This window comes from Sinocyclocheilus grahami, unplaced genomic scaffold, assembly GCF_001515645.1.
Source record: "Sinocyclocheilus grahami isolate Dianchi unplaced genomic scaffold, SAMN03320097.WGS_v1.1 scaffold1534.1, whole genome shotgun sequence".
Lineage (NCBI taxonomy): Eukaryota > Metazoa > Chordata > Actinopteri > Cypriniformes > Cyprinidae > Sinocyclocheilus > Sinocyclocheilus grahami.
Window position 1 is genome coordinate 168795 of NW_015506713.1, and position 15116 is coordinate 183910.

The following is a 15116-nucleotide window of genomic DNA, read 5'->3' on the forward strand; positions in this document are numbered from 1 at the left end:
AACTCCGAAGCCATCACATTAGATTCAATGATTGGGCTTGTAAATCATTATGTGAGGGGGCGGGACGATAGCAAACATATTCTTGCACACAACGACACTATTGTGAGGAATAAATAGGATTTGACATTACGCAATAAGTCATTTGTAAAGAAATTCAAAGTTGTGTACGATAAGCGTGTATTGCTCCCTGACTTTACCACAATTCCATATGGCTTCTGACATTGTTTTTGGTTGGGGTGTACGGGACACAGAAGGGTTTGACAATCGAATCCAATGTCCTTTTTCAATGGTTATTGCAGGGCCAAGCAACAGCGGCAAAACGTTTTTTTGTAAAAATGCTGTTGCAAAATGCTGGAAAGTTGATTTCTAAAAAAATTTACAATATTGTTTTCATTTATTCTGTATGACAACCTTTGTATGAAGATTTGTTGAAGATGTATGATAATAATATTACATTTATTGAAGGAATTCCACAAACTCTGGATGATGATGTTTTGTTCCCTGTCAATAAAACCTCTCGTCGCAATTGACGATTTTATGCTGGAAGCATCCAATAACAAGGATATCGAGAAACTTTTCACAGTCTATGCACATCAAAAAATTTAAATGTTATCTACATTCTACAGAATTTTTTTTTTTTAATCCAGCAGAATGATTAGTTTGAACACAAATGATCTGATCCTCTTCAAGAATTCAAGAGACGCCACCCAGGTTGGTATTTTGGCCAGACAAATGTATCCCAACAATACAATTTTTTTTTATGGAGAGTTATGAAGATGCTACCGGCACCCCTTACGGCTACCTTTGGATTGATTATAAAGCAAAGACCCCAGAACAGTATCGTCTCAGAACTGCATTACTTTCACAACATCCTGTTGTATACCTCCAGAAAAATAAAAAAAGACTCTGTTTTTGCTGATTTGGGAAAAGATGTCTGTGAGACTTAAGAAACCACTCTCTTTTAAAGCTGTTATTAAAAGCAACACCCAAACAAAGACGTGTTATTTTACAGGCTGCCACAGACGAGTTCATTTTATGTTTGTGCGAATTAGCTCTTAATGTTCTCCACGGTTCTCCCACTCACACATCAGCAACACCAGAAGCTGAAAAGAAGAAAAACTGAAATCAAGATTGTTGCTGATAAGAAAGTCGGAGTCAAAAGAAAGAGACAGTTGGTTAACCAACAAGGAGGGTTTCTTCTTCCTATTTTAAGTGTTGCAGTCCCTTTTATAAGCAGTTTGATTGCGTCTAATTAATATAATCCAGCAGAATGATTAGTTTGAACACAAATGATCTGATCCTCTTCAAGAATTCAAGAGACGCCACCCAGGTTGGTATTTTGGCCAGACAAATGTATCCCAACAATACAATTTTTTTTTATGGAGAGTTATGAAGATGCTACCGGCACCCCTTACGGCTACCTTTGGATTGATTATAAAGCAAAGACCCCAGAACAGTATCGTCTCAGAACTGCATTACTTTCACAACATCCTGTTGTATACCTCCAGAAAAATAAAAAAAGACTCTGTTTTTGCTGATTTGGGAAAAGATGTCTGTGAGACTTAAGAAACCACTCTCTTTTAAAGCTGTTATTAAAAGCAACACCCAAACAAAGACGTGTTATTTTACAGGCTGCCACAGACGAGTTCATTTTATGTTTGTGCGAATTAGCTCTTAATGTTCTCCACGGTTCTCCCACTCACACATCAGCAACACCAGAAGCTGAAAAGAAGAAAAACTGAAATCAAGATTGTTGCTGATAAGAAAGTCGGAGTCAAAAGAAAGAGACAGTTGGTTAACCAACAAGGAGGGTTTCTTCTTCCTATTTTAAGTGTTGCAGTCCCTTTTATAAGCAGTTTGATTGCGTCTAATTAATAATGTCTGGGATGGAGCATGCTGAAAGAATGTACCTGGTTCCGCAGAGACAGTTGGATAAACTAAAGACTGGTACCGCACGTGAGTCTATACATCAGGTTGTGGAGAATGATCTTGATCATAAGAGGTATTTTGCACAGGAATGATCTGGAACCGCATGAAAAGGCAAAGATGTACACAACTGTATTTCAGAGATTTTTAACATTATCCAAGCTAGCAGACAGGGAGACCAACACGTTAACATTATACCTTCCATCATCCGAGCATGCTGATAAAGAAGAACCAACTATGACTACGGGTGTGAGCGCCCAAGATTTGCGAGCACATCAAGTTTTAGATGTTGTTGCAGACGATGTTTTGAAGAATATTCCGCAGAGGAATGCAAAAAATGTTCACTACATTTTGGATAAAATGTCTAAAACCAAAGACGGAGTCGGGCGAGCTTGTGTTTGTAGAACCATCACCAGTTCACACATGCTGGATTTAGTTAAAAGGGTCATGGCACCGCAAAAGATTCTTGATGAACGGAGACCTGCTGGATGGAATGAGTTTCTGGAGGCATTTGCCACTTTAAACATGCTGTATTCAATGATCCCAAATCACTATGTTAGACATACGATTAACTCTTTTAAAACCAAATCAACACCCCCAATAACCAAATCTTCCAAAGTAGACCAAAGTACCCCAACAAGACAATCTAATTATCCAGAAGATGTGATATTCAAATCACCCACTCTTGACCAGAGCAAGTGCTTAAGTTTTTAATCTCTTTTTTTTTTTTGAGAACATTGTGTTCTCATGTTCTCATTATTTTTATTTTGACCATGTTATTGATCTTGTTATTGATATTGTTGTATGTAATGCTGAATGTGATGTGTATAATAAATAGTTATAAAAGTTTTTTTTCTTTAGTTTTTATTGAGAAATATTAAACATAAAACAAACATTTCACCCGTCTGCACACATTGAACACACTTGAAAACATTTTCATTACATTGAGATTGATTTAGTTTTTTTTTACAAAAGCAGTCACACATTTGTCATTTTTAATAAAATCATCACTATATAGATTCAACACATAATCATAATCACGGCCCCTTGCCATGTGATAGAGAAAGAACACACAATGTTGCCCGCAGGTGTCTGATGAAAAATCCTGGACTTGCACGGTGGAATATTGTACCACTCTAGAACTCAGTTTTAGAAAATCGTTGATTATTGGTGGAAAACGGACGTCGTCATGTTTATTTCCAAAGCTATCGAAGAAATATCCATGCCTTCCTCGCTTATGTAGATGGCAAGCCAGTGTTCACCAGGGAGATTTGCCGCATGCGTGTTAAAAATAACTGATGATGGTAATTTTCTTAAAGGTGTTTGCGGTAAATAGTCGCAAGGGAGCACACCAAGAAAATGGGTGTTGCATGAAATCTTATCCATGATAGCCGTAAGCTGGACCATGTTCATTATTGTTTTATTAATAGTAATCAACCAAGATCTGACGTCGGTTTGACACTTCAAAAATAGAATAGACAATAAGGTTAATTGTGCGGGGTAGAGGCTGTCTGAAGCGCACTTCAAATCTAATATTCCCAGATTTGATAAGCGACACGTGTTGTCCACAACCTTCGTCTGGCATAAGATTGAACGCATAGAGTGTGTAACCATGCAAAAAGTCCTCTCTATCAATAGACAGAGCTTGGTTTTTGAGATGTTTTCCAGAAGCCAAAGCTAATTGGTAGAATTCACGCACTGCAGAACCGCTATCAGGCTGTGGAGGCTTTGTGGGGAATTGCTGGCCGTCCAGATAAATAGATAAAAACTAATTTGCATTTAAAAATTATGATTTAGAATTTTTATTATATGACCCTATAAAGGCATCATTATCAACCATAGCCAGAACAATAGATATTGGTAGAGTTCCCACACTGTAAAATCTAATTAGTTGGGCTTACTTAAAAAAAGCATGCAAACCGATTGCCTTGAAAAAACTAAGTAAAGTGAAATAGCAATAGTATGTTGTACTGACAGATGCTTAGTTAGTATAGCTTACTTACACGAGAGTTCTAGTAACTAAAAAAGAACTGTAGGGGGTACTTGATCCTTTCATTTAGGTTTACTCATGACTTAGTATAGCTACTCACTGACTCCCAGAGTGCATTGCGGTATGAATAAATTATACAGTTGCTTTGTTTTATAGTTGTTGATTTTATTTGACAATTTTATTTGCTGTCTTGTGTCAGTAGCAGCACAACAAAAAGAGCAAATAAAATGGCTATTGTTACAAGTAATGAAAATAAATTAAATTGAATTGTTACCATTGTTGTGGTTCACGTGCTGAATGTTTAAGTCTGTTTGTGACTTCTGCATATACTGCATACACACTATTTACGGATTGTATAAACTCAAATAAAAGCATCTCAAGATATTTATTCAAATAGAAATTTCATAAAGTTCATTAATAAACACACACTAAAAATACACTTATGCTTTAATTAGAAGATAGGTCACATTCTAAAAGCCTCCTATTTATTACTTTTCTTCCTTTGAAATCAAATAATTCTGACTTTATAATCATTACTGCTTTAACAGGAAGATAATTATAGTAACGTAAACCAAGTTCCAAGTGTCAAATCCAAGTGTCAAACCAAATCAATTTATGAAGTTAGCTTATGTGATGTTCTTTCAAATATTTCAGTTGTATTGAGAATTCAACATTCAAGATGACTTTGGGAAACGAGTGAATGCAACTAGTGAAAGATAATTGCAGACATGGAGGAAATGAGTGAAAAGTCTATTAAGACTCGTTTTCTTTTCTTCTGCTGTTGTTATGTTGCACATTAGCAACATATTAGTGCACTGCTGCCTCTCATTGGTTTATTAATGTCATTGGTTCCTTTGTGGCTACTTGAATATTTTAAATAAGTGTCATTCAAAGCAGTAAACTGATTTATTTGCCTTGAAAGTAGCTGTAACTTAATAAAACCTAGTATAACAACTAAATAAAGATAGCTACTTATATCTAAGTAAGGTAAACTACTGGATTTTACAGTGTAAGAATAAGTTTTCTTGATTGCAGACTCGTGATCCTGGAGGAATTGAAAAGTTTTTCACACACACGCGGTCGATTGGGTACTTAGCGGATGTTGAGAATAGTGCTTGTGCATGCCCCAGTCTCACGGCAGGTGAGACACTCACTTTTTCACAAATAGTGAGGCTGACAGGATGTGTAGCTTATAGGCAATAGCATCGCTCCTCATCAGACAGAATTCGTCTTTACCCCTTGTCATGCGAATTTTAATGTCAACACCATTAAGCATCAGTTTTTCTTGAAATAAGATATCACTGTGAATGGGTGCTAGTAGCTCAACAACGTTACTGGCGTCGGTAAAGGCGGCTCTCAGTCAGACCATGATTTTCCTCCATGAGGTCCGCTGCATCCATGTGGCCAGCTGTATCTTTATAGAACAATCCAGCAGAGAAAAGTGTTTCCAGTGTGTTTATCATAATTAAGCAGGCACTCAATAAGACAGCGATAAGCATGTGCGTTTGTGCTCTGTGATATCAGACGATCACCCAACGACACGTCAACTTGTGAAAATATTGTTGCCCCTGCATAGTTGATAAGCCCCACTGGGGCTCCGTCGGCAATATCTGTACCATCAGGATTAGTGATTTTGACCCCCAAAAATAATAATGTGTTGTTTAGGTCAACGTAATCCTCACCGGTCCCTGCGATAAAAAACTCCAAAGGTGCTGTGTCTGAAATCGCCGATAATGGTGGCACCTCTATATAGGTATTGTTTTCAATAGCAGTTTGTGTCAGAGGCACTGTGAACAGGTCGAGTTCAGATTATAATACATTCTTCTGACATGTTGTGTAGTAAGGCCATGATCTAGAATATTGTCTCGACAGATCTCTTTGACTTTGCTGTTGTAACACGTTTTGCTGTCTCCTTGCGCTTGCGTTTTATGACTGAGGTCTTCTTAGGAGTGCGTTTTCTTTTCTTCTGTGTTTGACCACTCCTCCTGGTTCCCGGAGGCCTAGACATTCTTTTGCGAGACATCACCATTAGTCTGGATCTGCCTTGAGCGTTATTGTTGTTAAAGGAGTGTGTTAGTGTATTGCTAACGACATCACTTAGTATGTTTTTTGTAGCTGATTTAAGATGAGGCCTGGCAATGCTGAATCCACGCTTTAGTAATGGTATGGCCATTCGAAAGAGACCCCTGAATAAACCGCCCAAACTAGCTCCATACATAACACTGCCCCCTGCATAACCAGGGAGGCCATTACCAGCCTGATTTTGGTAATAGGCCACGTATTGCTCCAAAATTATCCATTTTGTAAGTGTTGGAATACGGCATTATTATTATTTTTTTTAATACCCTGTTTCACGAGTCTGAAGTGTAACTTAGCACTCACTTTCCCATAAGTAAAATGTGCGTTTTGATTCTGATCGTCTTTTACCTCAATGGTAATATCTGTAATGGTTGTTTTATTGACCGGTACGTACACTCTAAAAAAAAAGGTTCTTCAGCGGTTCTTTGCAGTGGTTAAGGTGCTATATAGCACCACTACCGTATAAAGAACCTGTTAAGCCCCTGTATAGTTCTTCAGCGGTTCTTTAACTCTCTCTTAGTCTCTTAGTTTAGTTGGGGAAAGGGTTAAAACAACATTAAAATACAGTCTATTTCTTGAAGAAATAATTTTTTTGTCCCCAAGGCCCCCATAATGAAATATTCCAGGGCCCCCACATGAGACCTTTGACCTCAGAAAAAAAGGACCTCTCCACAAACAGCAACACCAACTTCACACATTACTAACCAGTTAGACTTTATTTCTGGAGTATCTAAAACAGAAGTTCTTTGTTGAGAATTAAGCTTTAGATGTTTGTTTTTTCAACTTACCGTTTTGGTGAATAGTGTTTGCTTTAGTTGCCTCTTGACCCTTGACTTCAATTTGAAGTTAAAATACATTTCTCGTTGGCTGTTATTACAGTGTTTATAAAGCACACATGTGATGGCAAGGAGCTTATGATAAAATCATTTCATGCTTCTGAGTTTCTGGTTGCATTTAATCAAAATCTGTAGTTCTTTTGTGAGTTTTGATACAACGTGACAATGTGAGAAAATTGTATAAACCACTTTTATAATTCTGGGTTATTTCTTTAACTCTCTCTTAGTCTCTTAGTTTAGTTGGGGAAAGGGTTAAAACAACATTAAAATACAGTCTATTTCTTGAAGAAATAATTTTTTTGTCCCCAAGGCCCCCATAATGAAATATTCCAGGGCCCCCACATGAGACCTTTGACCTCAGAAAAAAAGGACCTCTCCACAAACAGCAACACCAACTTCACACATTACTAACCAGTTAGACTTTATTTCTGGAGTATCTAAAACAGAAGTTCTTTGTTGAGAATTAAGCTTTAGATGTTTGTTTTTTCAACTTACCGTTTTGGTGAATAGTGTTTGCTTTAGTTGCCTCTTGACCCTCGACTTCAATTTCGACTTCAATTTGAAGTTAAAATACATTTCTCGTTGGCTGTTATTACAGTGTTTATAAAGCACACATGTGATGGTAAGGAGCTTATGATAAAATCATTTCATGCTTCTGAGTTTCTGGTTGCATTTAATCAAAATCTGTAGTTCTTTTGTGAGTTTTGATACAACGTGACAATGTGAGAAAATTGTATAAACCACTTTTATAATTCTGGGTTATAAAGAGGTTTCAGTTCTGTCACTCATAGACATGAAGAATCAGCTTGTGAATCTCAGCAATGGTGACAAAATATTCTGATCATTTTGAATCACAAAACAAGGCAGTAAAAAGTCACAACAAAAATAAAACAAAATACTAAGACAATGCAGCTGCATAATTTATTCATGTCGCAATGCATGCTAGGAGCCATGGATAAGTTATGATTGGTGCACCATTGTTGAGAAAAAGTGCTCTTATGGCACCTCTTATGGTTCTACGTGGAACCATTTGACTAAGGTGCTATATGACTCCTGTAAAAATAGGTGCTAAAAAGCACTAAAAGTGGTTCCCCTATGATTACAAGCCAAAGAACCGCTTTTAATGCTATATAGCACCATTTTTTTTAGAGTGATAATGTGCCTTATCGTATCTAACACTGACAATCTTATTATTCTCACTGTCTATATGTACACATCTCAGTAGTGGAACGTACGCATCACCAACTGATTGATATTCAATGATATCTGTGTATGTATACAAACTATAGAAACCTCCGTTTATGTCAGCTTGATGCGGGGCATACGTCACAGCTGTGATTCCACTGCCATAGTCTTCATTAGCTTGATTTGTAGATTCTATAGCGACCCCGGGGTTTAACCCTAATATAACAGCTAGCTTCCCGTAAAACATCAGCGACATCTTCGGAGGGGTGTTTAGAAAGACTCCGAAGCTATATAGCACTTTTTTACATGATCATATCCAAGGGTCATCCCGGGAGGTAAAGTTGTGTTTATTTCTCTAATCAGAAACAGGACATCCTTGTAATAACCCATCTTTAGTGTGTTACATAGCTTTGATATGCTTCGACTTCCATTATTGATGTGAATCTTAATCCCTTCACCAACAGCGTGATGTTCAGATGCTTGTTCCTCATCATCTTCCTGTGTGTTTTGACCCCTTGTAACAATATATGCACCGTCTTCCTCCGGAAATGTGCACCATGATTTGAGGTATTCAAATTCGATCAAGCCGACCTCCTATTCTCCTTTTAGGTTTATAGTTCTTGCCAGCATGGGTCTATAACTAGAAATAGCATTTTCCGGATAAACAGCTAACGACGCATTACAGGGGAGCGTTAAGTAAAAACCACCCTCAGACATGATTGTTTTTTAAATGAATGTGTACACACCTATGCGTGTTTTCGTTTTATGGCGTCTGCACGTCTACGTCTTTCTCATTCACCCCTGTGTTGAATTTTGGAGGCCATCCTGCCCACTGGACCAGAACCTTTGTTGATCTGCCTTCTCGTCTCCTGTCCAAAATGTTTTCTATTTTAAACGTTTTGTTCTTACTCACAGATATTTTTTGCAATTCCTCCTCATAAAAAACCCCATCGATAACATCTCCATCATAATCACAGAGTCTATAGACAGGAGGATCTTGTGGGATACATGTTTTTACTGTGAAAAACTCTTCTGTGTAGTTTTTCCTCATATCCTTTTGCAAACGGACCCCTTACTTTAGAGATTCTTACTGTGTCACCAGTCGTATACTTAAATACAGCCTTGATGCTGTGTGAACCCCTAGTCCCATATAGGTTGTGTAGCACCGCAGATACGTTTTCTTTGCAAACATCGACCGGTCTCATCTTGATGCTTCTGTGATAGCTTGTATTGTATCCACCCGTGAGGTCTTGAAGTATGTCGATGTACCGTCTGGAGTTTGTAGTTGTTAAATACCTAAACATTCTGGCTTTTGTAGCTTGAAAGCGCTCGATAAATTAAGCTTTAGCGTTAGTTCTGGCAGGTCACGTGAGTCAAGCTTGCATCAGCTGTGTATATTACCTGGTCTGCTAATTGAAAAAAGCATATTTGCAGCAGCATTTACGCATCTGTGTTCATACAGCTGGAGCAACAGGTAGTCTAGAGCATGCAATCGCTCTGAGGACACGCCGATAGTTAAGGCCATGAGAACAAGTTTAAATGAAACACGCATTCTCGTGTATGCGTTTCAACTGGGGCTCGCTGTATTCAGCGGCATAATCTCAATGTTACGGTTGTTTATTTCTAAGGTTGATGTTTCATTAGCTGTGTGAGTGTGCGGTCAGAAGAGCTTTTAACTCTGTCTGTTGCAAAATGTAAGATGTTGTACTTTTTTGTTATGTTTTGGAAATGCTTATTAAAAAACTATTTTCCTTTATCTGTTTGTAATTTCTGTGGTACTCGACCCTCTTTCAATATGGATTCAAAAGCCTTAGCCACCTCCACCCCACTCTTGTTTTTTAACACACGTGTCCATGCATGTTTACTGAAGAGATCTATGCATGTCAACAGAAAATGGTTGTTGTCATTTTCCTTGGCATATGCTGACATATCAACCAGATCTGCCTGGAACTGCATGTTGATGCCTTAGACAAAAACCCTGTTCCTCTTGTATTTTAGCGGTACTATCCTGTGTAGCGTGTATGCATCCTCGCCTGCTAGCCAGTCTGAAACCTGTTTATGAGTTAAGCGAACACCGGTTTCCTTTAAAACCACATCTTTTAAATGCTTTTTGCCCCCTAAAGATCCGGAGTTAGAAGGGGTATAGTAAATCTGTTCGGACATATTGTCACACTGGAGTCTACAAAAGAATAACACATTGGATTTAAGTGAATTGGTTTTTATTTATCAAAAGCATTTCAAGAAGAATCTGACAGTTTTCAAACATTGATGTACTGAAGAAACTTTACACACGTTACAATTTTTTTCTCAATCATGTAGTCAACCAGTGTTTCAATAATCTCACAAACATTAGTCTGATCATTTCTTGAAATCACCGCCACACATGGGTCTGTTACATATGTACACGGACATAAAATATCAGCAATTCTAATGCTGCTACCACATTCAGTCATTAGGTCTAGTATTTTTCTGATAGTTACAGAAATCGGTTCACCAGCATTTATACACAGCAATGTCGAAGTGGACTGATGTCATGTGTATCTTACAGCTGCCATTTGTTTCTTGAGGTTTGTAAAACGTCTGGCATCAACACCACATCCATTTACTGCTAAGGATACATCAGGATTGTCATCAATGATCTTGTACAGCAAGTTGGTCATTTCACATCTAATATGTTGTCTAAATATACATTTTGTCAGAACATTAACACACCATCCGTTCCCCATGGCGATGTTATACTTGTCCAGTGTGTGCACCGCCCTTCCAGCAGTCCACTGCTTCATAGACAATCTGTTCACTGGCGACATCCACAACTTTTTCTCTGATCTCACGAAGCTTCACCACAATGTAAACCTCGTCACGGAGTTCACACAAAATAACATCGACCGAACCCTGGATCCTCTGCAGATTAATCCTTAAACCGAATCGGTTCAGTGCTTGAGCTATGATGTTAAACACATCATAGCTCAAGCACTGAACCGATTCGGTTTAAGGATTAATCTGCAGAGGATTTATCGCTTAACTCATAAACAGGCTCGGGCTTTACCAGATTACGTGATAGTTCCTCAAAGTATGCATCAAAGAAATAGGCACTGGGTTCAAACAAACAGGAGTGTCTAAGTTGACTAGGATGATCCACTGCACACCCCAGACAGAGTTCTTTAAGCTTTTTGTTGATAAGGTGTTACAGTATGACCACAATAGTTGCTTTTATGATTTTGAACGCATCAGTGCGGATACATCCATCTATGTCATCGATGCCTGTACAGGCCACAGCTCCAGCTACTGCACCGGTACTACCGTATGGTGTTGTAAGAAAGGTTAGGTTGTGATACCCCAGGTTCATGCAGAATTTATCCAACCAACCGTTGACGTAGGTTTGTGGGAGGGTCTCTAGAGGTGTAGCATTGTCATCAGGCTGACAGACATGAGACATGGTGGAAATGAATGTAGCGAGTGTTCCGATCTGCAGACTTTTTTAATGGCTGTAATATGTGGGTGGAGATAAGAGGTGGTTCGGGGTCTTGGGAACGCCCTGTTCAGCGTAGAACAATTTCACCTTTACAGAGCTGTAACGGTCATACATATCACACCATCTGAACATCTTGTCAATACATGTAAAAACATTGTCAATTATATGAACATCTTTCCACTGAAACAAAAACTTCATGTCATAGTGCATGTAGTGTTCAGCTTCAGGAATAGGCCACACACGCTCACGGATCTTTGTCTTGTTGTTGCAGCAGAAAATGTAAATACAGCTCCTGACACAAGATTTCGAGTTGTTGCGGATCACAGTAAAAAGTTACCAGATGACTATGCTATCCCACTCTGCAATGAACAAAGGGTCGTCACCACAGTCATTCAAATCTCTCCAGACGTAGTTGTAGAATAACCACCAGTCTTTGGCAGGGAAAATCAGACAGGGTTCTTGCATTGTAAAATCGTCTTCAATATCCTTAGCATAGAGCTTCACAGTCCACATCACTTTGTCAAACACATATCTCCCGACACGATCACCAGACATTGAGAAATCACGAGTCATCATATTCACCTCTTCATGAAGAAACTGTCAAACTATCTCTGTTTTTTCCTTGATGCAAAATCAGTTCCTTTCTCATTTCAACAGGTCCTCTTGTTGGTGAAATACACATCACTCTTCTAGCGGTTTTAAGAATTTTTGGAGTTCAGAATGTCTTCTGTGTTTAAATTACTATATTCTAACCTTCTTATTTAAAACATCATTTCAGGAGGTAGGTAGGGTCTTTAGGTGTGAAAACTGGTCAGGAAGGAACGACGCCATAAAAACCCCATGGCACAGGTAGGAGATAAAAACATCATAAATCCAGACATAAATACATCAAAAGTCAGATCTAACATCTGTTTTGATCTTTTTGATTTACACACCCCACTATCATGTCAGTCAGGGGTGACAGGACCCCGGTGATAGCCATAAATCAGGTCATAAATCTGACCATGTACACATTTGACATATGACAACCTGTCAATCAATGCTGAAAATCATCAATCTGACACATGGTGTTGGATAATACTACTCGCATGTTACAACCAGTTTGGGTGACTATCACTCCTCCGCTGTTAGGGGCGGGTTGTAGGTGTGGCCTGACCGGCGCACTCCTGAGCTAATTCTGAGTTTTGTGAGTATGCATCTGATGGAAACAACGTTTTTATTTTGTTTAACTTGTGACAAACTCACTAGTTTTTAAATTGTAGCTAATGGTAGTGTACAACATAGACTTTGACTACTGGCGCTTTGCTGTCGCTTAACAGTCTGATATTTTTTGTTTTAGATCACGGTAATATGATCAACCTTTTTCTTTTCTTTTCTAACTTGTAACAAAACTCAAACTAGTTTTTAAAATGTAACAGAAGAACTGCCGTATTGTTTAACGAACGTATCTGGAAGGCTACTTTTTGTTTTAGATCGGAGAAATGACAAACAAGTGCTACTCTACACTGCCCAAAAAACTCGCTTTAAATATAAAAAGAATAAAATATAAAAACTCTTTAATACTCTGTTCTCAAATTTTTTTAGTGATCACAAACAAAGCTTATTACATCTGAGATGATATCATCGCACTAATCAGGATCTGGCTAATTCAAACGCACCTGTTGTTGAAGATTAGTCTGGCTGGATTGAGTTATCTGAGATAATTGCGCGTTCATGGGTTGGTTTAAAAGGGGTTATGTATCGATATTTGAAACCACGATCAGCAATACAGCGATTGGCTGGCGGCAAGACAGCAACGTAATCAGATCATATGATTAAAAAATACACCTGACAAAAAACTTGATACATTTCTGGACCTTTGTTTTTATTTTATATGATTCCCAATTATTTATATTCACGTTTTCTAATATTTGTACAGGCTTTACATTTTTATTTCAATGTAGTAATTAGCGGTGACGATTGGCGGCTCGACGTGTACGTGCCCAGGTACGACACAAAGCTGATCTCACCTTCCTCCAGGTACATTTACATCTCTGAATAAATGCCTCTACAGAGGGAACAGAGGACTGGGCCTCTTGGGATGTAAATAGTGGGGGTTGATAACTGAGACAACACTCGAACGGAGATAACCCTGAGGTGGACGAGGGCAGAGAATTATGGGCATACTCCGCCCAGGACAGTTGGTCGCACCAAGACGCGGGGGTCCGCGAGGTCAAGCTACGCAAAATGCGACCGAGAATCTGATTGGTCCTTTCGGCTTGTCCATTGGTCTGTGGATGGAATCCTGACGACAGACTGGGGGATGCCCCTATCTGACGACAGAATTCCCTCCAGAACTGAGAGACGAACTGCGGCTAAAAGTTCTCTGTTACCGACGTCGTAGTTGCGCTCAGCGTGCGAAAGGCGATGCGAATAGAAAGCGCACGGATGAACCTTCTCGTCAAGGGAAGAGCGTTGCGACAATATAGCTCCTACCCCGACGTCGGAGGCATCAACCTCAACAATAAATTGTCTCTCGGGATCAGGGGTAATAAGGATGGGCGCGGAGGTGAATAATCTCGCTGATTGGATAGGTTCCTCCCTTGCTGGATCCATCCTTGGTTGGATTATTCTGTCAGAGGTGCTGTAAAGGATCCACGTGCACAGGCAGTCCGTTAGAATCAGTCTCTTTATTGAAGACACAAAACAAGGCAGTCTGTCGTACGAAGTGGTAGTGTCCTTCAAATCCAGCAGAGGGATCCCCTGTTCACTAGCCCATCTCTCATCAATAAAATTGCCCTCTGCCCCCGAATCAATGAGTGCTGGGCCCGCAACGGAAAAACCAGCCCATCGAAGAATAGCAGAGACCGTCATATGAGACCTGGGTGAAGAGGGGATGACAGTTGCGCTCGCCAGTACTCCTCCCTCTACTGGCGAGCTCTGGCTTTTAACACGCACGAAGCGGCGAACGGGATAGAGGCGGAGGCGGTTCAGAATCCGCCGTTGTCGTGCCCCCACAGAAAAGCGAACCCCCCCCCAGCTGCATAGGCTCAGGATCAGATCTGAGAGGAGAATACTCCACAGCTGGTGTAAGAGTCTCTGGTGGTCTTGAACTAGAAGCTCGAGCTCGCCTCCGCTGCTCGAAACACCTGTCCAAACGAATGCCCAGTTCAATAAGCTCATCCAGTTGTGTCGGCGGTCCACGCGCATAAATCTCCTCCTTAAGATCCATATTCAGTCCCTCCAGAAAGCGAGCGACCAAAGCAGGTTCATTCCACTCGCATGTGGTCGCCAGCGTCCGGAACTCAATAGCGAAATCAGCGACAGACCTTCTGCCCTGATGAAGCACAGCGAGAAGGCGCGCAGCTTCGCGACCGAAAACGGATCGGTCGAATATCTTGATCATCTCCTCCTTGAAGAGCTCGAAACGACCACAGCAAGGAGTCTGTGAGTCTGTGCCTGAGGTTCCCCATTCGCGAGCTCGCCCCGTGAGCAGCGAAAGTACAAAGGCGATCCGGGCGGAATCTCCCGATCTCCCGTGAGGCTGGAGAGAAAAGACAACCTCACATTGAGTCAGAAAAGCTCTGCATTCAGTGGGCTCACCGGCATAGCAGGGGGGGTTGTTAACACGCGGCTCAGAAGGTGGATG